General features: G+C 38.9%; 1 protein-coding gene and 1 non-coding gene across 4 annotated transcripts in view; both read right to left on the reverse strand.

The window, feature by feature from the left end:
• The window catches only part of LOC110830769 (uncharacterized), a 1,002,197-nt gene that overhangs the window by 836,183 nt on the left and 143,730 nt on the right, over positions 1-22,284 (reverse strand). The window lies entirely within an intron of this gene.
• Positions 5,657-5,965, reverse strand: LOC147873894 (signal recognition particle RNA). Its single transcript, XR_015535185.1, has one exon.

Raw genomic sequence — 22,284 nt, forward strand, 5'->3', positions numbered from 1 at the left:
TCGAAGATGGTCGTCCAGAACGCTCGTCATCATCGACAGAGGTTCGGCCATTTTTAAAACGTGAATGCCACACAAAAGTTTGTGCACGACCCATTGCGGACTCCCCAAATGCTTCCTTTAGCATTTCATAGGTTTCCGTAGCCGTTTTGGCGAGTCTTTGGCAAAATTTGATTTGTTCATGAAAATCCGCCATTCCGAAATCGCAGGAGGGTCGGTGTAATGCACTACCAAAACGCCCGTAACTAAGAAACAATTGCTAATTCGATGATGCCGGCTGGCACACTGATTCACTATGAATGTAGGCCGCACCCCCTAAAGGCAGAAGCTCGTACTACATCCGGTTCGCCCGCTATTGACACAGTCTTGAAACTTTCCGATCGCACCTCGTACACTCAGTGAAATATCACGAAATATTACTAAGATTACCAAATCAATGAGGGTGAGATTGGCTAGGCATGTGACACGAACTGGATCGGTGGCAGGGTTTAGTTGAAGAAACTGACAACTGAAGAGAAGAGACCAACTGGATGACCTACACGTAGATGCAAGGTTAATATTAAAATTGATCTTAAAGAAAGATGGTAGTAGGTTGTGAACTGGATTCATCTGGCTCAGGATAGAGGCCAGTGGCAGACTGTTGTTTACACGGTGATAAACTTTCCAAGTAAGTAATGTTAACTCCGCGCATCAGATCGATAAGATATAGAAGCTAACAGTTGTTCATTTAATCAAAGATATCTCCCACCTTTTATATGCACTTGTTATCCGTAATGTTCAATATGAAATTAAACACCAATACATATTTACACACCTTTTCAGACGTCAAGCAACTCTTTTCAGGTGTAGCCCTTTCAAATGAATGCGCAGTGTATTGGTAGTAGACACTCAACAGACGCAGGGACATTATACCCCCCCCCCCCCACTCCTGCCATATTACCCTCAATGCGATGCACTTACCCCTGGCAATTGCCATGGTAGCAACAGCTCAGTTATCTAAAAATATGGACTCATTTGTTTTTGCAAATTAATGTTTAAATTTCTACTCTTCGCCAAATATTATCAGGATAGTCAAACTGAGAATAATACGGGTGAGACATTTAGCATGTACGGAAGAGATTAATAATATATAAGAAACTGTGGTCGGAATACCTGAAGGGCAAGACCACTTGGGAGGCTTATGCGAGAAGAGGGAATAATATTAAAAAGGACCTTCTTTAAATAAGGTATGAGGAGATGAAATAAATTTATCTCAGGATAAGATCGAGGGTAATAAACCTTCAGATTTCATAAACCGTATGGAACAGAATATTTTTGCACTCTGTTATGAAGAACTTCTCATAAAAAAACTCTATTTCATCTAGTAAATGAGTTAAATACAGGTGTATTTATTACAATTGGTTCGTGCTTGTGAAACGACTCTGTGTGTGACATCTCTATTTCAGAAGCAATAGAAAATGCATCCTCTCCGAGCCCTGGTGTACGAAACGCAAAACTTCCTTACGGGGGTTTAATTTGAGAGTTCACAACTTCGTCCCAACCAGCAACTAACACGTGGAGAGGACACCGCTAACTTCTTACCCAGCATTAAGTTCAAACGCTCCGGGTCCCATAAAGTAGCTTGTTCTGAAATTATAACATCGAGCTCACAATAGAAATCCGTTTATCCCCTCAGAAACGGAGACATTACACACAAAATACAATGAGTCACAAGCAGTTAAATGTTATCACTGGCTGAACGTTTCAAATGAATAGGTTGTTTGCTATTATTCTGACACTACATCCTCAATTTAATTTCGTTCTGGGATGTGCTTCCAAGCCCTCAGGCTGCTTTCAGAATGGTTTAATATACATGAACGCCACGTCATAAAATACTTATGTATACCACAGAAGAGAAACGAGAATGATTACTTGTATATAAATGAGCTGCAAAATTTTGAAGGAGCAGAAATGTTGTAGCCCTACACAGATTTTAAGTTACGCGTGTTTGTTTTGTTTGTTTGTTTGTTTTTCACTAAGAAATGTTGAAATGTCCGCATAACGTAAGAACTCGTCCGCATTCGCTCCGGTTTTGCTTCTACATTCTTAATTCGTAAGTGATAGCATTTTGTTTCGTAATCTCGAAATCCATAAGAAATCCGGAAAATAGATTATTGGGTAAACAATATGTGCTTTGTTCTTCTCCACAACATGATTCGATAGAGATACACACATAAACACACGATGTGACCGTTATTGTGATCCAAGCTTAATTAACATGTAAATGTGACGTTAATATTTAGTGATACTCCCCAACACTAAACTTCATGAAAATTCGTTCAGTGATTCTCGAGATATCGCATGCAATTAGACGGACATAAGGACAGATATGGAAAAGCCATTAGGCTCACATTTTCAACATACTATTACTAATGCGCCAAATGTTTAAGTCATAAGAATATCCCTGTTCATGGTTTCCCTTGTATTAATACTAATCAATTGTATTATTGCTAAAATACAAATATAAATTTAATACCAAATTAGCTTGTAACCGAACCTCTTCTAATTGGACATAATGTGGATAAATTCTGCTTAAACGTGCCTCACGCGAACAAGGAATGAGTGTAGCATTTTAGACTTTATTTCTATTAAAATCGTTATATGCAAATATTTCGCGGTAAAATTAACATGTCCTGATGTCAAATAAGACTAAATGTATCTGCAGAAAAACAACATTCTGAATATATATTTTTAAAATAAAAACAAGGAATATCATTTTATAACTTTTTAAAATAAAGCTTTATGCTATAAACATAAGCAGAGTTGTTCACATGTTGTAGTTACCAAGTAAGCAAGTTGTAGCTTGCCGTATTATCCCATCAGAACTTCATATGAAATTCCAATTCGGCCAGCGAATGACAGGTTATTTCAACTTCCGTAATACGTTATATTTTATCTATAAGTTCAGATTTACAACAGTTTATTTCCATTATATATATATATATATATGTCAATGTTATCTCCAACCATCTTCGAGGTCCGAAGTGGATAGCATCCGTTAACCAAGCAAACTTGACGTCTAAGAGCTCCCCCCCAGCGCCCCCCCTAACCCCATACTACCACACCAAAAGTAAACTTTCCGCGCTGAGATAAAATCATGTTTGAATAAGGATTGATACATGTTTACCAGATCGGTTAAAGGTAAACACAGAGAGCTATACGTGGAGCTGCGTGCTACCTCTCTGTGATGTGAGAGAAATCGGGGGGGGGGGGGGGTTATAGCAAAGGGAAATTGATTGCAAGCCGTCTTCAGTCCCCCTAGCTTCAAATCAGCCAGTGCGGATGGAGACGACTGTAAAGTTACATCTGCGTTTCTGAAAGGACATTGACTAAGACACAGTGTCCTCGGGTCTCCTATCCAATTACTGAACGTACTTCAAGAAACTCTGTTCTGAAAGATGAAGAAACAACTTTGCCAAAACAAAATAAATGTACAAGGAATATAATTAAATTTCCTTTTCTTGTTCAGTAAAGCTCATCTAACATTGAGAGTCCAGTATAATGTTTTCATTCTACATAGTCAAGTCAGCTTCTAAATATTATAAATGCAATATCTTTAACAACGTATAAGGAAATACATGAAATCCGACAGGTTAGTATAAAATAATTTCAATCTTACACTAATTTAATCGAAAATCAACAGGAATTTTTTAAGGGCACAAACTATAAAACGCAAACAACCTCTCGGTATACTAGTAGACTGTGTAATTGTAACTAACAAAATTAACTCCATAAAGAAGAATCATTCTTCAAAAGTTAATTTTCTCTCAGGTGGTAAAGACATTCGCCATTTTTATTGATTTTAAATGTTCAGTGCCGCGTTCAAATCAGCTCGCAACTGGTCTCTGTCCTAACCTAGATGAATGTAGTTCCGGCCCCCATTTAGTATCGTTTTAATACTGTCCACACATCTCTACCTATGTCTCTCAAATTCTCTCTTCTCTTCTGATCTGAGATAAAATTCTATACGTACTATCATATCCTCCATGCGCGTTACATGCTTTATCCATATCATGCTCCTTGATTCGATCCGAGAAAGAAAGAGACAACTAAATAAGAAATATTTGTTTGGATTTATACATGCTACAGAAGGCAACTGATCGAAATGTAGTCAGAACTGGACCATATGTTCCCAAACGGGGGCAGCTTAGTCGGCCAGGCATGTACCCCTACCATTCAAAGATTAATTGCCAAATTCGTTAAAAAAAATCGTCTTCATATAACGGCTCATTCGTCTATGATGTTTATGTATGTGATCTTCATTTCTCTGCAAATAAACTCAGGTTATTACTACAGTGTAATAACACAAGGTATGGCCTGTTTATATGTAAGCGTTTTATCACATAGCACATCTTCAATGCAAAGGTAAAAATTTCCTGCTTAAAAATGCGTCTTACGAGTAACATAATCCACATATTAAATGTTACAAGTACTGTCAGTTTTTAATACCAAAGAATCCAATAAATTTCAGTTCCAGCATTGAGGAGAAACGTCTATTTCAATACATAAACAACACCAGAGAAGAGCTCATGTTAAAACCGTGTTCGCAGTGTTAGCCCGGCTAACGCTTTGAAAAACGAAAAATAAAGCCTTCTGTCAAACTTTCATGTTCCAGTGACATCTCATGTACTGTAACACACCAGAACCAATCGGATAAAATGCATCGTTAGATACACCCAGCCAACCAGACGTCGTTAGTCAGCTAGTTGAATACGCTCGTCGCGAGCGCCTTAACTAGCTGGCAGACGTATAATATTACCGCGGTATTAGTTTAAATGCATCACAGACTGGATTTAGACAGTAAACTGGATCAAGGAACAGACAGACACAAAGACTTATCGCAGATGTAGGTACGCACAAAGAAAACAAACAGTCTCACTGATTTGAAATAGAACGTATGGTCAACATTTAGTTAAGTCGACAGGTGAGACATAAATATATGGGAGGGATGTCAAGTAGATTGTAAATCGTCTGTACAAAGTAACTTCATGGAAAGACGACGGACCGAAGAAAACCATGGTTCCTTGAATGAACATCGGTCATTCAGTACAGATAACAGCGTTTAAATTAAGCCAGGCAACGATACATAGATATATGGAATAATTAAGGACAGTTAGGAGGCACAAGATAGTAATAGAATTATAAAACCAGAAGTGTAAACTGAACCCCCCGAGGAGGAGATTGCCAGATTACGTTGCTGAGGCCACGATCGTCCCAGGCCGGGAGGTGGTACGGCTTGGGGAGGGTAAAGCGGTGAAAAGTCAAAAGAAAACCAAATGAAACTACTTCGAATAATCGAAGTATATTATTTAATGAAAAATATTTAAATATAAGATAAACAGAATCAAGACACCTTTCAGGGCTCAAACTCCGGCTGGGTATGCGACTCCAGATGCCCAACTCAACCCCCACAAACCCTGACTTGCCTTCCGACTTTCTCCTCGAGTCGTTCTCTCTCCGGCGGACACACACAGACTGTACTTCTGCCCTGCTGTCTCATCAGGGCCTCGAAGCCGCCGACTCCAAAGAACTTAGAGAGGGGAGATAAGCCACTTCGAGCCATGAGGCATGGCTCATCCTCCCCCCCAAAAACTGCTCCCTGGGCCGGGGTTGTCGTAGTAAACGTGCCGGTAGCTTGGATCGCAGGTGACTTCAGGTCTGCCTCAAAGCAGCTCCCACTTTTCATGCGCGATCCCATCACAACTCCACGGGACTTTTCTGGCTGTTGAGTTTCCTCTCTGGCCCGGTCCAGCCCTAGTTAACCAACCTGACCACCCCGGGCTCCCCCCGGGTGTCCATATTGGTACCGAGCTTCAGCGCGGGCGTCCAGTCAAAGTGGCATACAGCAAACCAGATCTCCAAGCCATAAGTCATTACCAGCACGTCGGAGCCCTAGCCCTGTCTTTCAGCTTCGTAGTGGGCAGTTTCCTTATGACAGCAGGGCGCCGAATGTGCATGTACACAGAGACGCAGAGTCACAACCGAGAACACCCCAAAAATAAATTACAAATCAATGTGCTTGTGGTACCTCACCTAACCGGAACGCAAGCCTCAATTGGTGTTACAATGGAACATACAGAATGGTATTCTGCATAAACAAGAAACAAGAATGTAACTTCACAAAAACAATGTGATAACTTTTCACAAACTTCTGAGTGCCCTCACATAGCATTTATACAGATCGAAAGAGAAGTTTTTAACATTATAACCAACTTCGTACATACAAGATCTGTTATACAAACATTTCACATTGAAACTATACTCCTTATTGATGCAAATTGACACATACGCCACAGGTTTCATATGTTTGCATCTCCAAGACATTACGAATACTGCACTTGGTTTTATCTCCATTCCTTTTGTCCCTTCATATTACACCAAACCTCTTCTCTATAAGTGAGGCTGGAATTTTCTCAGCAAGGACAAGCGGATTCATTTCCACTCCAATGAGTTCATCCCCAGTCAGCCAATCCACATGAACAGGATGCTTATATTTTCCTTGATTGCAACATCTCGCCTCGAGGACCGACACAACAATGCCAAAGGCATTTTCATACAGTTATGACATATTCATTCAATACTCTACAGCACTGTATCTAAACATCATATCTATAACACTCTCCAATACTTAAACTAAATATTATATCTATTACATGTCCATACCTTACTCTACGGTACTTAAATCGATGTCATTTAATCGAGGTTGTAAATAACCAGCAAGTACTGCGTATTTCAGGAAATGATCCGACATTTTCAAACCAGATTGTTTAGAGTATCTGTCCTGATAGATCGAACATTTGGCTATGCTTTGCTTGCTAGCTGACCAAAAATTCCTTCGAAAGGCTAATATGAACTGCTCATAATTGCTTATGGTCGGGGATACAGTCGCTATCCACTCCACAGCTAAAGGATCAGTAACAGAGCGCAATGCAATTGCAAGGTGGAATGGGGGTGGTACAGCCTTTAAGCGGAAATAATCATCCAATTGTCTCAGGTGGGCAATCGGATTAACCTTTTCACTGTCATGAAAGTGAGGAAGGGTTAAGTCCGACGGAGCTATAAACTGACATAGATTATAAACTTGAGATGGCGGTACGTTTACAGTCGATCCACGAGAAACATAGCTATTACATGGCGCTGGGTGGTCGCAACTCAGTCCATTTCCATCGCCACCAGCTACTCCATCAATTACATTATTACTAACTTCGTTATTGCTATCATTATTACCGTTATTCTTGGCACGGTCACAAGCTGACAGACTCAAAACTTGGCTTCCATCAGTGGATTGTAATGACCTGGCCTCACAATTTACTGATGGACTTTCTGATAACCTCCCTTTTAAATCATTTAATTCAACAGTCATGCGTTCAAACTTTTCCCGACTTGATTTTGATTGACTTTATTTCATGACTGACTTGACGCTTTGCTTCACTCTGCCAAGATGTCACCTCATTCCTTAAACTAGTTCTTACTTCAGTAATGTTATTTTCTATGGCATTCATCCTCTCATCAGAGCTTTCCTTATTGGCTACAATTTGACACTCTATTTCATCCAATTTGTGATCCACGTCTCCGACCATATCTCTGATAACTCCCTTGGTATCATCAACTATCCGGTCAACTTTCCCTTCCACCTGCTTTGATAGGATGTTAAACTGGCATTTCATACCCGCTAATTCCTTGTTTTAGTCGGATTTTACTTGTTCTACCGCCCTGTATAATTTAGTACTCTCCTGTTCAAATTTCTGAGTCAGTTCTTCATTTCTTGGTTATTTGTTGGGCGCCAGTGGACATCTTGTGTCCACGAGAGATGGTTGCTCAGGGTAGCTCCAGCCGATAGAACACGCCGTCTGTACACTCAGGTTAGTGTAACGGCCGGACTCACGGTGATGCAGCGGACGCTCGGACTTATGACACAATTGTAGGTTTTCAACAAGCTCAGATTTATTGTTATAAATTGAAATTAAATTGTACACAAGTGTTCACACTGTCTATATTACTTACTAAATCACACAGGTACAATTCTTCACCTCGCCTCTGCCGATGTATGCAGTTCCAATATATTTTATCAAATTTGTTATAAATTTTGGTAGTTATCGAACTTGGTACAATTTCCAATATAAAGGCCGAATTGTGGCTGGGCAGTTTGCCACCGACTTACTTGATGTCCAAAAGGGAAGAGCCTAGAAGCATCTGCACACAGAACTAAAAACCCTCGGCTCTCCAAAACCAGGGGTACCTGCAGCACATCCTTGCTTTTGATTGGATCCCCTAATTTTGGGACCCACACCTAAATTTTGTAACAAAGGGATCTCAAAGGCCATCGGTCAACCCCGTTATTACAGGTAGTGCCATTAGACTTTGCCCTACCTTAAGATTTAACAATAGGGCTTAGCTCTTAAGCGAAATGCTATACAAAAGAGGCCTTCTGTTAATGTAGCTTCTTTTGTCTTCACCAACAGACATGCTACAGGGGCATGTTTTCAATAACATGTCGCCAATAGATCAACTAACTTATAAATAGATACATTAAACTAATATAAAGTAAATAAAACCTTATCGGCTGAGGGTTCGGACGACTACAAAGAGCATCCAGTTCATGGACACTTTCCTCTATCTCATTCAACCATTGATTTATTTCTGCCATTGAACAGTTGACTTGTTCAAGTTTGCTTTTAGCTGCAGTTGCATTCTCCAGCAGGGCAGACACGTTCTTCAACCTTCCATTCAATTTCTCCCATTTCTTCATGCTGTCATTCACCCTTTCTTTTAATACTTCCAAATAAACAGGATCACAGAGGCCAGAAAATATTTTATATGATGATTTTATACTCTCTTTCTTCAGATTCCACTTTGGAATATCCTCCTCTAATATTTTCTTCAGATACGCGACTTGTAAATCCAAATTTGTATCAATTCCTTCTGTGCCTTCAAATTCATCTAGCTGGACTTCAACATTGTTAATCCATTCACTCAATGCTGGACAATTCTGTGACAGTCCTAAAGCTGAGTTTAATGTAACTTTAGGATCTGTTATTTGAGAACCCAGCTTGTTATACAGTTCCTTCAAAGTGTCAATCCTTGTCGTGAACTTCTGAGGGTCTGGAACAGCTTTATCTTCCACCAGCTTTCGACCTGATTTAATTATGCTCTCCACTTCTCCCTTTATATCAGCAAGTGTGTGATAAAATCTCGTGCAATGCTTAAGTTGTCCTTCAATCCCTTCTGGATCATCAGAAGCAAGTTCCAACAGGCAAGTTGCCTCCTCCACACCTCTCAGTTCTCTCAAAGCTCTTGACTTTTCATCGGTTTACCCTCCCCAAACCGTACCACCTCCCGGCCTGGGACGATCGTGGCCTCAGTTACGTAATCTGGCAATGTCCTTCTTGGGGGGGGGGGGGGGGGGGTTCAATGGTAGCAGAGCGTGGTTTCGGAAATTTGGTTTGCGGAAGTTTTATTTTTTGGATCCCAACGGTTTTGACGGTATTGTAGGTCCTAAGTATGTTGTGGTGAACACCGTGTGGCACAGACAGGTTCTGTTGTGGCCTGCCGACCTTGCCAGTGCTGGCGCTTGTTTGTATTTGAGCATGCTAGCGGGCAAGTTTGTCAGGTGGGGCGTTGGATGGGCCAAGAAGGAGATTGCCAGATTACGTAACTGAGGCCACGATCGTCCCAGGCCGGAAGGTGGTACGGCTTGGGGAGGGTAAAGCGGTGAAAAGTCAAAAGAAAACCAAATGAAACTACTTCGAATAATCGAAGTATATTATTTAATGAAAAATATTTAAATATAAGATAAACAGAATCAAGACACCTTTCAGGGCTCAAACTCCGGCTGGGTATGCGACTCCAGATGCCCAACTCAACCCCCACAAACCCTGACTTGCCTTCCGACTTTCTCCTCGAGTCGTTCTCTCTCCGGCGGACACACACAGACTGTCCTTCTGCCCTGCTGTCTCATCAGGGTCTCGAAGCCGCCGACTCCAAAGAACTTAGAGAGGGGAGATAAGCCACTTCGAGCCATGAGGCATGGCTCAAAACGTAGATGAAGCTAAATATGTACAAACATGGTACAAAGAAATTGAGTAAACAAATTCTTAATAATTGTATGTAATAAAACATTTTCAAATGTTTGAAAATGTACCCGAAAATCGTATTTAACCACAGACACAAATCATTTTAATAATGTAATCAGAAAAAATAATAAGGTCTTTAAATTAATGCTGTTACTGTTCAGTTCGAAAACTGTCATTGCGCTGTGGACTTCCCAGAGCATATTCGATCGGAACTTAAAAAAGTGCTTATTCCATTTTCATTGCATACACGTAAGAATGTATCTTTTCTTTTGAGAACATATTATGAATTATAGCCTTTTAAACTAATGTAGTGATGAAAATAATTGGGTCGAAGCGAATAACCAATTACGATATTATGATAACGAGGAAATAACAATTAGTACAAGTCATCCATCTAGTTCCGACTGCTTGACCCCCGACAAATAGCCCTTACTGCTTAGTAACGAAAGGGCCTGGATGTGGTGAAGAAGAGATAGATTATTCTCCTGCAGGGCGTCGAACCAGAGTCGTTCAGCCGGTGGCTATTCACTTTACTACCCCGACTGAAGCTTTTTTAAATGTCTGGTTACTTCTTCCAGGCAGTATGTCTGTGTTTAAACACCTTTACATTCATTCAGATTCAACGTGGTATGTCCCTGCCATCAGACTTTATATCAGAATTCTGTAGAAGCTTCTCAAATGTCAATATACTTTTGGTCGTTTGGTGGGTTTATTTACTTTTCTCTAGTGACATTTTATTTTGAAGTTTTTTCGAGTCGCAATATGTCCCAAAGGATCCCCTTTCAGCTCCTTCTGAAAGTTCCCGTTCATAAAAACACAATAAAAGATTTCCGCGCGTTTCAAACCTACATAGCACAATGGACATAGATATTATTTATACTTCTGAGGATATCTTACAATACTTCCAGAATTGCAGCAGAATATTTTTTTAAGAATCTAAATACCTGAGCAATTTATTAGGCTTGCCGGAAAGATTAAATTGAAAACAAATAGCAATTCCAAAGCAGATATAAAGAAACAGGCATTATAAAAATTTAACGCATTTCGTAATTTATTGCTGCAATAAAATAAGCCTTACATGATGGAGCCGAGTCCTTCCTGAGAAGCCAAACGTAGCTCAGCCACTCAAGAAATTCCCAACATTTTATGGAATCCGGAGATTCACTACCGTGTCCAGAAGAGCCCGACCCTGGTACCTATCCTGAGCCAGATGAATCCAGTCCATACCACCCTATCATGTTGCACACAAAATGAAAAGTCCAAACCATAATTAAAATTGTTGGGGTTAGATGCTATTTTTTTTATTAAAAGGATGTGCTCAATTATGAAGTAAATTAGTGAGATCCTAAAAATAGAAACAACTAACAATGGCTTGGTTATATTCAATTATTAAAGTACTGTTCTGAAGTAAATTGGTGACACTTCGAAACTAAATAAATAGGGATTACAAAGCGAGTTTTGATAACATGTACCGTGATATTCATTTATATTTTATTAAAGTAATTTTATATGAAAACCCAAAACAACGTGGTTACCGAGCGAAACTTTTTTTATTCCGATAACTGTATGTTAAAATCTGTCTAGCGGTCAACCTACAAAGCGAGGACCCAACCCGTCACCTGCCATGTGTTGTGTGCTACATAAGTGCATTTCTTTTAATATTGTCAATTTGTAAAAGGAAAAATAGTTACAGCCTAAACTGAATATTTAATTTTAAATGAACAAAGCAACAAATCTGTAAAGACAGTTATTAATTCCTACACAAATCTGTTTGAGAAATTAAGTTATTAGCACGTTTAATAGATCGCCATTAAGTTGCAATATATTGCAGGCATTTATAACCCGGGGGCTCGCGAGTTTATAAGAAAGCATAAACGTGGCTCTAAGTCTTTAAAGGTGGAGAACAGTTACTATTTAACATCCAAGGTTAAAAGTATAAAGTCAAATCTACTGAGACCCTAACACTCTCCTGTCTAACATGCTTTATTACTTTAACAGGCTCGCTTTTCACGTAGCCTGGAGACATCTTAATATGACGAAGTGGCCATAATTTAAATTACATATCTTGAATGCGCATGCTTCAACAAGTCTCTCTCCCGTCAAAACTTAAAACTTACACTAAGGTAAACAATTCAAATACAAACCAATCTCAAAGTTTATAAATATTCTACGCGTTATAAAAGATTACGAACGATATAATTAAATCTATATTGTATGTCAAAACCGAAACTGTGGGCACAACTATGAATACTTGTAAATCTTGGAAACAAACCCAGATGAGGTACGTTATTAATGGAAGAAAGCGCGTTTCACCGTTGGTATGGTGATGGTTGTAGTTGTAACCTCCCCTTCCGCCACTTATAAAACTTGCGCCGTTCCGAACACATGTCGCGAGGCCATACATGTTTAGTTCATCGAGAGATTGAAGGGCATCTGCAACATTACAGATCCCGCACTAAAGGGGTAAACAAAACAATACACGTTCTAAAATAAGCATAGAAGGTTCTGAAATTTTATAACAACTATAGCAGAGCGCTCCTTTCGGAGCTCCTCGGGGGGTTGGTCAAGTTTTAAAATCTTGAGTAAAAACTAAACCAACCAACCCCCCCCCCCCCCCCCCGAATGGGGGGGTTAAAACAGAATGTCCCAAAAAGATGTATATACAATATAATACGCTGGCCGCTTGTCAGTCACTTCCACACCGTTGTCAATTGTACCACAAAGCTGAAGGTGGTAATTTTGAACACGTACTCGTCGTTTTGAGACACTCCGTATCAGTACAGAAGAACGAGGATATTTCATTGCCTACTTCGAGAGGACATGCGATAAGGCAGCATAACAATTAGGCCTAAATCAGGTGTGGAGATATGACACCAGTAAAAATATGTTGCATTATTTTCAGTTGGTGTATATTTGAAGTCTCTCGCTCAGCACGATATTTCATGTTCTGACAAGACCATATGAAAAGTTATGAAGACTACTTTTTTCAGATGTTTAAACAGCAAATATGAATTAGTATTTAAACCATTAGGAGTTCATTTGTGAGTAATTCCTTTAATATAGATTCAGACTACATTAAAATTGTCAGTTATAACCTCAAAGACTCACAATATCGTCGTCATATTTGTAATTATTAACATGTAAACAATACGTTCGCTACGGTGGTCTAGCGGTTAGAACGCTGGCCTTGTAATCCTGGGGTCTCGGGTTCGATTCCCGGCGGTGCCCGAATTTATAACTTGTGTTGGGCAAGGCCGTGGTCTAGGCAACACGGAGTTTTCCTCCGGGCATCCCAATAATTACTCCATTCACACACAGAAGAAGGCAATGGCAAACCACTTCTGAATCATCTGCCAAGAACGTATATGAACAGGTCCCAGTCCGAGAAAAGGATGGAAGGATCCTGTTCATATGGACCTGTCGTCAGACAGAACACTAAATAATAATAACAATAATAATAAACAATACGTTATTCATAAATTGAAAGTATGTGCATCTATATGATTTACCTTGGCGATAGATCACGACGAGTGTGTTTAGTTGATCGTATATTTAACGACGCCTTCAATATCTTCGATTATACTGTGCCGATCACCACGGCGATTCGACTTCAAGACAGTCATCTTCGTGATTTATCTTCTGTATGACTAGTTGAAGTGACTTATTAGTTACCATCAAAAATCCAGAACAACGGAGAGATCTTACGTGGCCACCAAATCATAATTTAACATTCCGCAAAGAAAAAAATAAAGACCCGAACACAAGTTACATATTGTCTGAAATTTCATTATTATGAATAATTTCCGGACCCTGCATTAGGTGGCGCTAATGTCGATCTTACGTCACAAGTACGCAGGGTCGTCTACTTGATAGGGAATTAAATAAAACGTACAACAGCGAAGTGACCTGTCAATGGCACGTAATTAAAAACTATTAATTTATTAAGATAAGAGGCAGGCAGGCAGACAGATTGACATAATATCACTAGCCTCTATTTCTTTATAGAATAAGAAAACTGGGCTTTAAGTGTACTATATAACGAGTGAGTCAAATAGGCCATATTCTCACAATGCAACGAACCTGGTAAGTGCCTTACGCTAAGTGTGTTACGAACCGAAGTTAATTTTTCATTCTTCCCTCTTAGCTTAAATCAATTTACGTGCGCGGTAGTACATATAAAGTGCTCTTTAACTTCAGGGAAGGCGTGCTGTTTGTGAGTAAAGTTTAGAACAGCGCCATGTGTTGCAGGATGTCGCCACGCTACCCCGCCCTCCCCGCTCTCATACACCAGTGGTGCGCGCTAATTTGGTACCAGATATGAAGAAAAGACTAATCTCATAAACTTAAACATTTATACTTCCAAGCACAGCGCAACTAAAAGGATGACACCAGGAGAAGTAAATTTTCATTTCAAACAGGAAATAGGTGGCGTAAAGTAGGAAGAGGTAGAAAGAGCTGAGGTTATATACGTGCCACGCTGTGTTGCAATATTTCTTTGTGGTGTCTGTTAAGATTATACAGAAGGACAAACAATTTTTGTTCCATTTCACAATGCCTCTGCAACGAAACTTTCTAGATACCACATAAAGGATCAAAGAATTTTCAAGCAAAAGGGAACTTCCGTTTTTATGGAATATAAGGTATTTCTTTCCTCATGTTACCATTCTTTCTTTACTTCTTTCCCTCTTTAATGCCTTCCTTGTTATAAGCTCTTAATTCAGTTCTCTCTCGTTCTTACTTTCTGTCCCCTCACCATCATTCAAGGCCTTTTCTCCGTATATTTCTACGTATATTCGCACACTACAGTCAAAAAGGCATTATCTTACACTTCGTAATTATAATTCGTAATGGAAATACATACACACACATGCGCACACGGGTTCATTATCGATAGTTTTATTCAACATGGTCTGTGTTTTGTTTTGATATGCCTGCACTTTCATGCAAATGGATTTACATGTAGACGCATATTAATGGTCATGTATAGTTTCGTACCCCATTTTCGTGAGGAGAAATTTTGTGGTGCATCGTAATGTATCATTGATAAATTAGGGTGTACCTCGAATGAATAAAGGTTGAGGGACACCGGTCTACTGGTTATTACTCATACTTCGTATTAGTGTCAATTCTCGGACCCAGACCTAGGTTAACCTTGTCAACGGTTTGAGTGGTACTCCTCAGTTACTACACTAAATGAACGGGTACTTTCTTGAAATAAACCATAAAAGATTCCTTGCATGTCCTTGTCAATTAAACGTTGTAATTTATCATTCAGCGTAGGATACAGAGCCTATATAGCCCACCTACGCAGTTTACAAAACAGCGTTATTAAATCAAAGTGTCGTGAATCCATATTCGAGCTTCTGGTGTGGTCTGACAGGACTTTTTTCCTTGTTTCCATCCACAGCACATCGTTCCACCTCCTCGAAGTACATTTCAATTGCAGATTGCGTTTCAGATCGTGCCATATATGTTCTACACGTAGCCATGATTGATAAATGTTAAAATCAGAGGAATAAAATATGTTCCCCTAAAGATTATGGAATCGGGCGTCGAAAATGGGAAGACATGGTGAGACTTCATGTTCTCAAGTGGTAATTATGAAGATGAGAGCCTGCTTGAATATTGCGAGTTCTAGTCACGTAGAGGTTGACGAACGACGATTCGGTGGTCCTTACTGCCTCTATCATCAGGGCGATCTCATCTGAAACGTCGGTCAGCTTATACGAGACTACACGGCGCAATGTCCCAGGATGCTGTCTTCTTCATGGGTAGACAGCACTGATTTACACTACTGTGGAATGGCAAAAGACACGAAACGTAACTCTCTCGGGGACGTTGGAACTTTTAGATGGCTGGCCATTGGTCAAAGTGAGCGATGAGATGGAAAAATGAAGGAGAAATGAGAAGGGAAAGTAAAAGGATGTACAAAACGAGAAAAGGGGAATAATGGAACCCCTCGAGATGGTGTTCTCTGTACCTGCAGAAAAAGCTCTACGTGTGATTCTTTAAGGCTGCACCATCGTTCACGTAGCTACTGTAGAGAATCTCTGAAGAATTCTGCTCTCGTTAATACTATGGTAAATTAACAGGACTAAAACTGGTTAAGACTAGTGTGGATTTGTATTACTTATAACTACAGAAAGACCAGTTTGAAGATCTGCTACATCGGCCAAATTTTGACTTTTTCTCGCCACAGTAATAATAATTAATACACCTGACTAAGTATTAGACATCTGAGAATTTCATAGTTGTGAAAATACAGATGTCGACAGGTATACATCAAGCAGAGACCCCGTCATATACAATATATTTTACAATTAATAATTGAAATGAAGTATATTTTGTGTGACGAAATATCTCCTTCGTGTATGCTTGGTAACTTCTCCAGCCTTCTAGTAATTTATCCCTCTTACGTCCAAATATTACCCTCTCCACCCTGGGCCACCAGTCATGTCAGGTGGTTAAAAGTTTTTAGGACCATCCTTAAGGGTATTGAAGTACTTCAAAACCCTGAGGACGAGAACGAAGAAAGTGAGTAATTGCAAAAGTAGAAGCGCGTCACAACCCAGAAGATAACAATTCATAAATTTTGTTAGAACAGTGTAATCTAGGAGATTAAGATCGGGTAAGAATGAATGTATAAAATGTGTGGTGTTACAAACCTGATGAAGAAGCGCTATTTGGTAGACTCAGAAGGAAATGAGAGATGTCTCATTTGGACGTAAGCAGAGAAGTGGAACCAGATGATTCAGGATTAACTTACAGGCTTTGGTACTAATTACGTTAAACTTTATGGTTACATTTCATAAGTGTTGGTTGGTTACTTTGCAAGTGCATAAGTTATTTCGCCTACTTATAATGTACCACTCTACGCCACATAAAACTAAAAGTAATTTTACTTAGAGAACAACCATGTCACGAGAGGCAAACGACAGAACATGGCATAATGACACAACAGTATGACATTAGCAAGTATATTTAGTTTTAAAGTACGATATAAAACTAGTCATTCATTTTCAGATGGCACAAAACCAACCGCCGATTGTGAATCTAAGCAAATAAAACACAGAAAATCGCTGTTAAAAATATTGTATATATAAATATACATACATATGTATGTATACACATATATATCTTATAAGCCTTTTCGGGTTTTATCTGTACACGTTGCAAAATATCAAATTTCTAGTTTTGTCCACAGAATTATCCTGTATTATAATACGCAGTACATGAATGAAGGGAGCAATTGGTAACATGAGTCCATGATTCTTGTTGGAATTCTCTTGAGAGACACACACAATACCACAACCCGCACTGCGGTACTCCAGCTAATGTAATATGGAGAGAAAACATGATCAGACATCGGGGTCTCGTTGCTGCTACCTTAATTACACTGCATGTAGCAACACTGCTCCTGGCTTTACATGAATCCACGTAAGAACGCTTCCCAAAGAAGAAGCCTATGCTAACCACGAGACATTTTCAAATACTGATATAAGGTAAAGCAAAACATTTCAATAATGGTACTGTAAACGTGATTTTGACTATTCCATCGAATCTATCCTACTGGGGTAGTCTGATCGACATCAGAAAGGTTAGAAATAAACGTGTGTACTCTCAACGAACCATCTGACATCTATTAATATTCTTATAAACACGCGATATTTCAAAATATATTTAATTCTGAAGGATAGTTCATGTAAACAAATGTAACAAGTTATATTTTGGTGAACAGATTTTAACCCACGTCAAACAGATCCCTTCTAAAAACTGCACGACGTCTCTAAGCATCACGGATGGAAAAGACTGCTTCCAGGTATAGAGGGTAGCTGTTAATGTCTTGAATAAGCAGTCGCTCATACCACAGCACGCATGGGCGATAGCGATGAAAACGTTAAAAGTAAACCCTGAAGTGTGAGTCATAGATGGAAGAATAACTCTGAAATGGATCTTAAAGTGTCCGGCTTTCGATATGAATGACAGTAGAGCGATTGTGAACACGGCAGTGATTTTTTGGTTCCGTAAAAGTCAGCAAATTTCGTCGTTACCTCAGCAATTATTAAAATATCAAGAACTATGCGACCTCTCTGACGATGGAGGCGGCATGCACATCTGAAAAGTCGGTAAACTTCTACAAGACTAGACGTTGCAACAACCCATAACGCAGCCATCTTCATGGCTGACCAGTTCCTCGGTCGAAAAGAACGCCCCCTTCATAAGTTGACGACTATGAAGCTACCGGATGAAACCAGCAGATAGATGCAGAACTTGTGAACCATCCAGTACCGGTCTGAGTTCTGGAGCGACAGGTCCAGATCTGGCAGCCGTCGCTGTGGTTAACGAACGTTGGGAGGGCGCAGGGTGGACAACTCAGCATCGAAAGGGGGGGGGGGAGATTTGAAGACATCAGAGAAGAAAGTTACATTGAAAGGTTAGGTCAAGCCATTTGCCTCCACTCTTTAACATTGAAGAAAATTTTTGGCGAGGTCAGTCGAGTGAACTGAGGTGAACTAACACGGAAGGAAAACGTCACGTGGTCTCTCTATGTGACGTCACTGGGTTAGGGTGCGGATTCTCGAACTCTGATTTGAGCACAGAAACTCTAAAATACGACAGCCCGAGCAGCTGGTTAAAACATACGGATACAATGATTAACCCACCGCAATAATCCGTCTTCACTCAACTGTTAGTATAGATTCAACTGTTCATAAATTCATTTGTGTTATGAAACCCGAAAGTTCTTCACCGTGTCTCGACTGGATACAATTTTGAAAAGTATAAATTCACTTAATGTCATTATAACCTATTATTTTAAAATTCCCTCTTTTAACTTTCAACATATGTTTCTGTATCGTAAATTGCTGCCTCCACCATCAGGGCGATGATGGAGGCAGCAAGGACTTCTGAAACGTTGGTAAACTTTTACCAGAGTAAAAGACGCTGCAACACAAAAGACAATCATCCAAGAATATAAACTTTAATCGATTCACTTTTCGTTCGAGTTTGTCAAGTGTGAATACCAACCCAGTTTACATAATGTTGATGAAGTATCTAACCTGAGAACACTTACATTCCTTTCATCCTGTTTTGATTCCTATGCGGGTAGCCGAGAATCGGTGTACTGAAACTTCTAGTTAAACTTATCAATTCAAAGAAAATTCCAAATGGAGTCCATCTACCTTAGGCGACAAGATTGGTTTTCTTCTTGGCCCAAAGTTAATTAAATGACTACGACTCCAACAATACACTTCATACAGACAACCACAGATGTGTCAGACTCGGTCGAATTTAGTGCTACTTTATTAATTGTGATATTTACGGAAATGGTTCCCAAAACTGTTCACATTACATTACATCAGCGATTCTCAAGTCTTCACCTCAAGTTACCGACCCATGGGCCGCAAGGTAACAAATAATATTAATTTATTTAAACCTCAAGAAAGTTTATTAAAATCGTTACTAAATTAGCCATAATACTACAAACAATTTCACAAATTACTCACTAATTTTACTTGACAAAATCGATCATAATTGAGATATTATAAACTGTTGTTTCCTCAGTAATATTTCAAAACCAGATTTAATTTCTCATGTTGCAATTCGCATGCATCTCTCCAAGTGTTTTCAGTAAGAAGAGTCCTAATTTCTGAGTTGGCATTCTTCATTCAGCTGGGCATTGCCCAGAGCTATAAATGAGCCTGCTGAATTCTAACAACAGTAACAAAGCATGTTTCATGATTCAGACAGTTACTTTCCGTCAATTAGAGTGACATCACTCAGTTAGGGCCCAAATTTATTCGGACCGCACTAAACATCATGACGGGTCACGTGATGAAAACACTTGATTTACATGATACCATAATTTTGACTCACAAACGAAACATGCAACAAGCAGTTTATATAGCTTATTAAATAAGCTTATAAAGAGATACGTTGTAAATATTCTCGTATTTAAGCTTTCTTTGCAGGAAATGCATACAAAAATGTACTGTTGAAAATTCGTGTCTGTCTCTCCGAATGCATTTCATATCGGAATTTATTTTACAGTTTGCAATTAAAAATTCGTTGGAGATCTGAGCTAGAAACGTGGGCAGTTTTATTTCGGTTCGTATTAGCTCAAAATAAACATTACACTTTAAGAAATGCAAACACAAGGCTGATAATAAAATTGTTAAATTATAAAAATAGTAGAACTCATTAACGGCTACCGTTTTAAATGAATTATTCTGTACGTTTAATTAAGAAAAATGACAACAATTTGTCTCAATGCAATAAGATGTTTATGCTATTCGTTTTGCACGAAGGCTGTTACAACTGTAATACGTCAACTTAAAGGCCACTTACACAAATATTGCGTTTGTATAATATAGAGCCTACTATATTACAATTTCTCACTTGTTTAAAGAGCTAGATGTGTTTTTATAGTGGAGAACTGAAAAACGGGTTCTCCTTCTCCTTGTGTCTATTCTATATAAGTAAAGAACGCCTGCGTTGGGTCTATACTTCTCTTCGTCGAAATCTGTATGTTGTTGTAACCAGCTATACAAATATTATGACATCTTCAGCAAACAATGAAACGGGAAGGTCTGGGAATTGGAAGACCAATCCTGTGTTTGTTGCGTAAGAATCAGGGCCCCACGAAATGAGACATTTTGTAAAATCCCCATTCCACAAATAACTTCTTACCTGCCAGTTCGCGGCATTCGTCTTTGGAGAAATAAACTCAAGCTGGCCAAAATTATGATTGTAGGTTCGCAGGTTGTTTAATGAGTCAGCATCGAATGGCGTAAGATAAAGAGGAAGTATCCTATTTAGGTACATCATCACGACATTAACCTAGATAAATTAACAAAGAATGTTTCATTTTAGTAATATGATGTTAGAAGTTAAACGGTGTTTGGGATATATCTTTTATACGGACGTTTCAGGAGTTAGCCCTACAACAACATTTATCACTGTGGCGACAATCGCTAACTAGATATAAAAATTGTATTTATAATCCACATACCGTAATACCTTAGCAAATTTGGGTTTTATTTGCAAGAACTGGTTTACAACATAGCAGTAAACGAACTTCCACGGTATTTTATAAAATGACTAAATTTTATATTTATTACAAATACAAAACTCTATAACACACAGCTAGTTGATATTCATTTAGCCAATCACGAAATCATCTTACTTTAAAGAATCAGAAGATTCGTCACAAAAAATAATACACTGTAAGAACCTATCCCCACTTCTCGAAAATCCATTTTAATGTCAGTGCACAGATACTGTTCTTTTTAAGAGAAGAAAATTACTGGCAAACAGATTCAGAACTCCCAAAGAGAAAATTAAATTTTCCTTGTATGTATAAAAAGATTGTTTTTTTAAAAAGCAGCAAGAACAACATACTAACAATATTAATATGTCCAGCGAATTAGTTTTGTCATTTTCCAGACTGGAGCTATGAAGACCATGGGGCATGAAATGAGAGATTAAAATTACTATGTTTATTTTTACGCATTTTATTTTTTCGTCATTCTCTTATTCTTTAAATAAAGGCGCTACACAGTAACACTTTATACTTTACTTACTATTATATCCTTTTGTATTTCAAAAAAATATAAAAAAAGTATCCAGAAATGTTATGATATTACTACGACGCTCAGAACGCAGCCTTGTACATCCCGATTCAAAACAATATTTTACATTATAAGCCGTCGCAACATCTACATTCTATTTTAAATACTTTTTAAAAACATTACGTCTAAGTTCTATTAAAATTTCTGCGCGCTAAACTCTGTTACTACGCAAAAGACTGGTATTTTGATGTTACACTACTTCAGCCTTGCTGTCGGACGCTGAATGGCTTCAGATGACCGTCACAATTCAAATTCAGAATGTCAGTCTGGGATGGAAGTCGTGGAGAAGAAGTTCCCCAACGGCTGCTAGGCAACCACTTACCTATATTGTGCAAGAGAATGTATCGTCTTCAGAATACTCTTAGTCCGAGTTCTGGGTCACCACTTTACATGCGTCTATTCAAATGTTCCTACACAGCGTGGTAAACACACACGCACATTTACATTGTCATGTCAATATAGGAAGCTCGGGGGAAAATTCGGACCTATGAGAAGCAAAGTAGACAGACATGAGGATATTACAAAAGAAGGAACTTCATATTTTA

Source organism: Zootermopsis nevadensis, unplaced genomic scaffold (genome assembly GCF_977971745.1).
Source record: "Zootermopsis nevadensis isolate Lab colony 2312 unplaced genomic scaffold, Znev_1.0 Znev_ptg000013l, whole genome shotgun sequence".
In the NCBI taxonomy this organism is placed as follows: Eukaryota; Metazoa; Arthropoda; class Insecta; order Blattodea; family Termopsidae; genus Zootermopsis; species Zootermopsis nevadensis.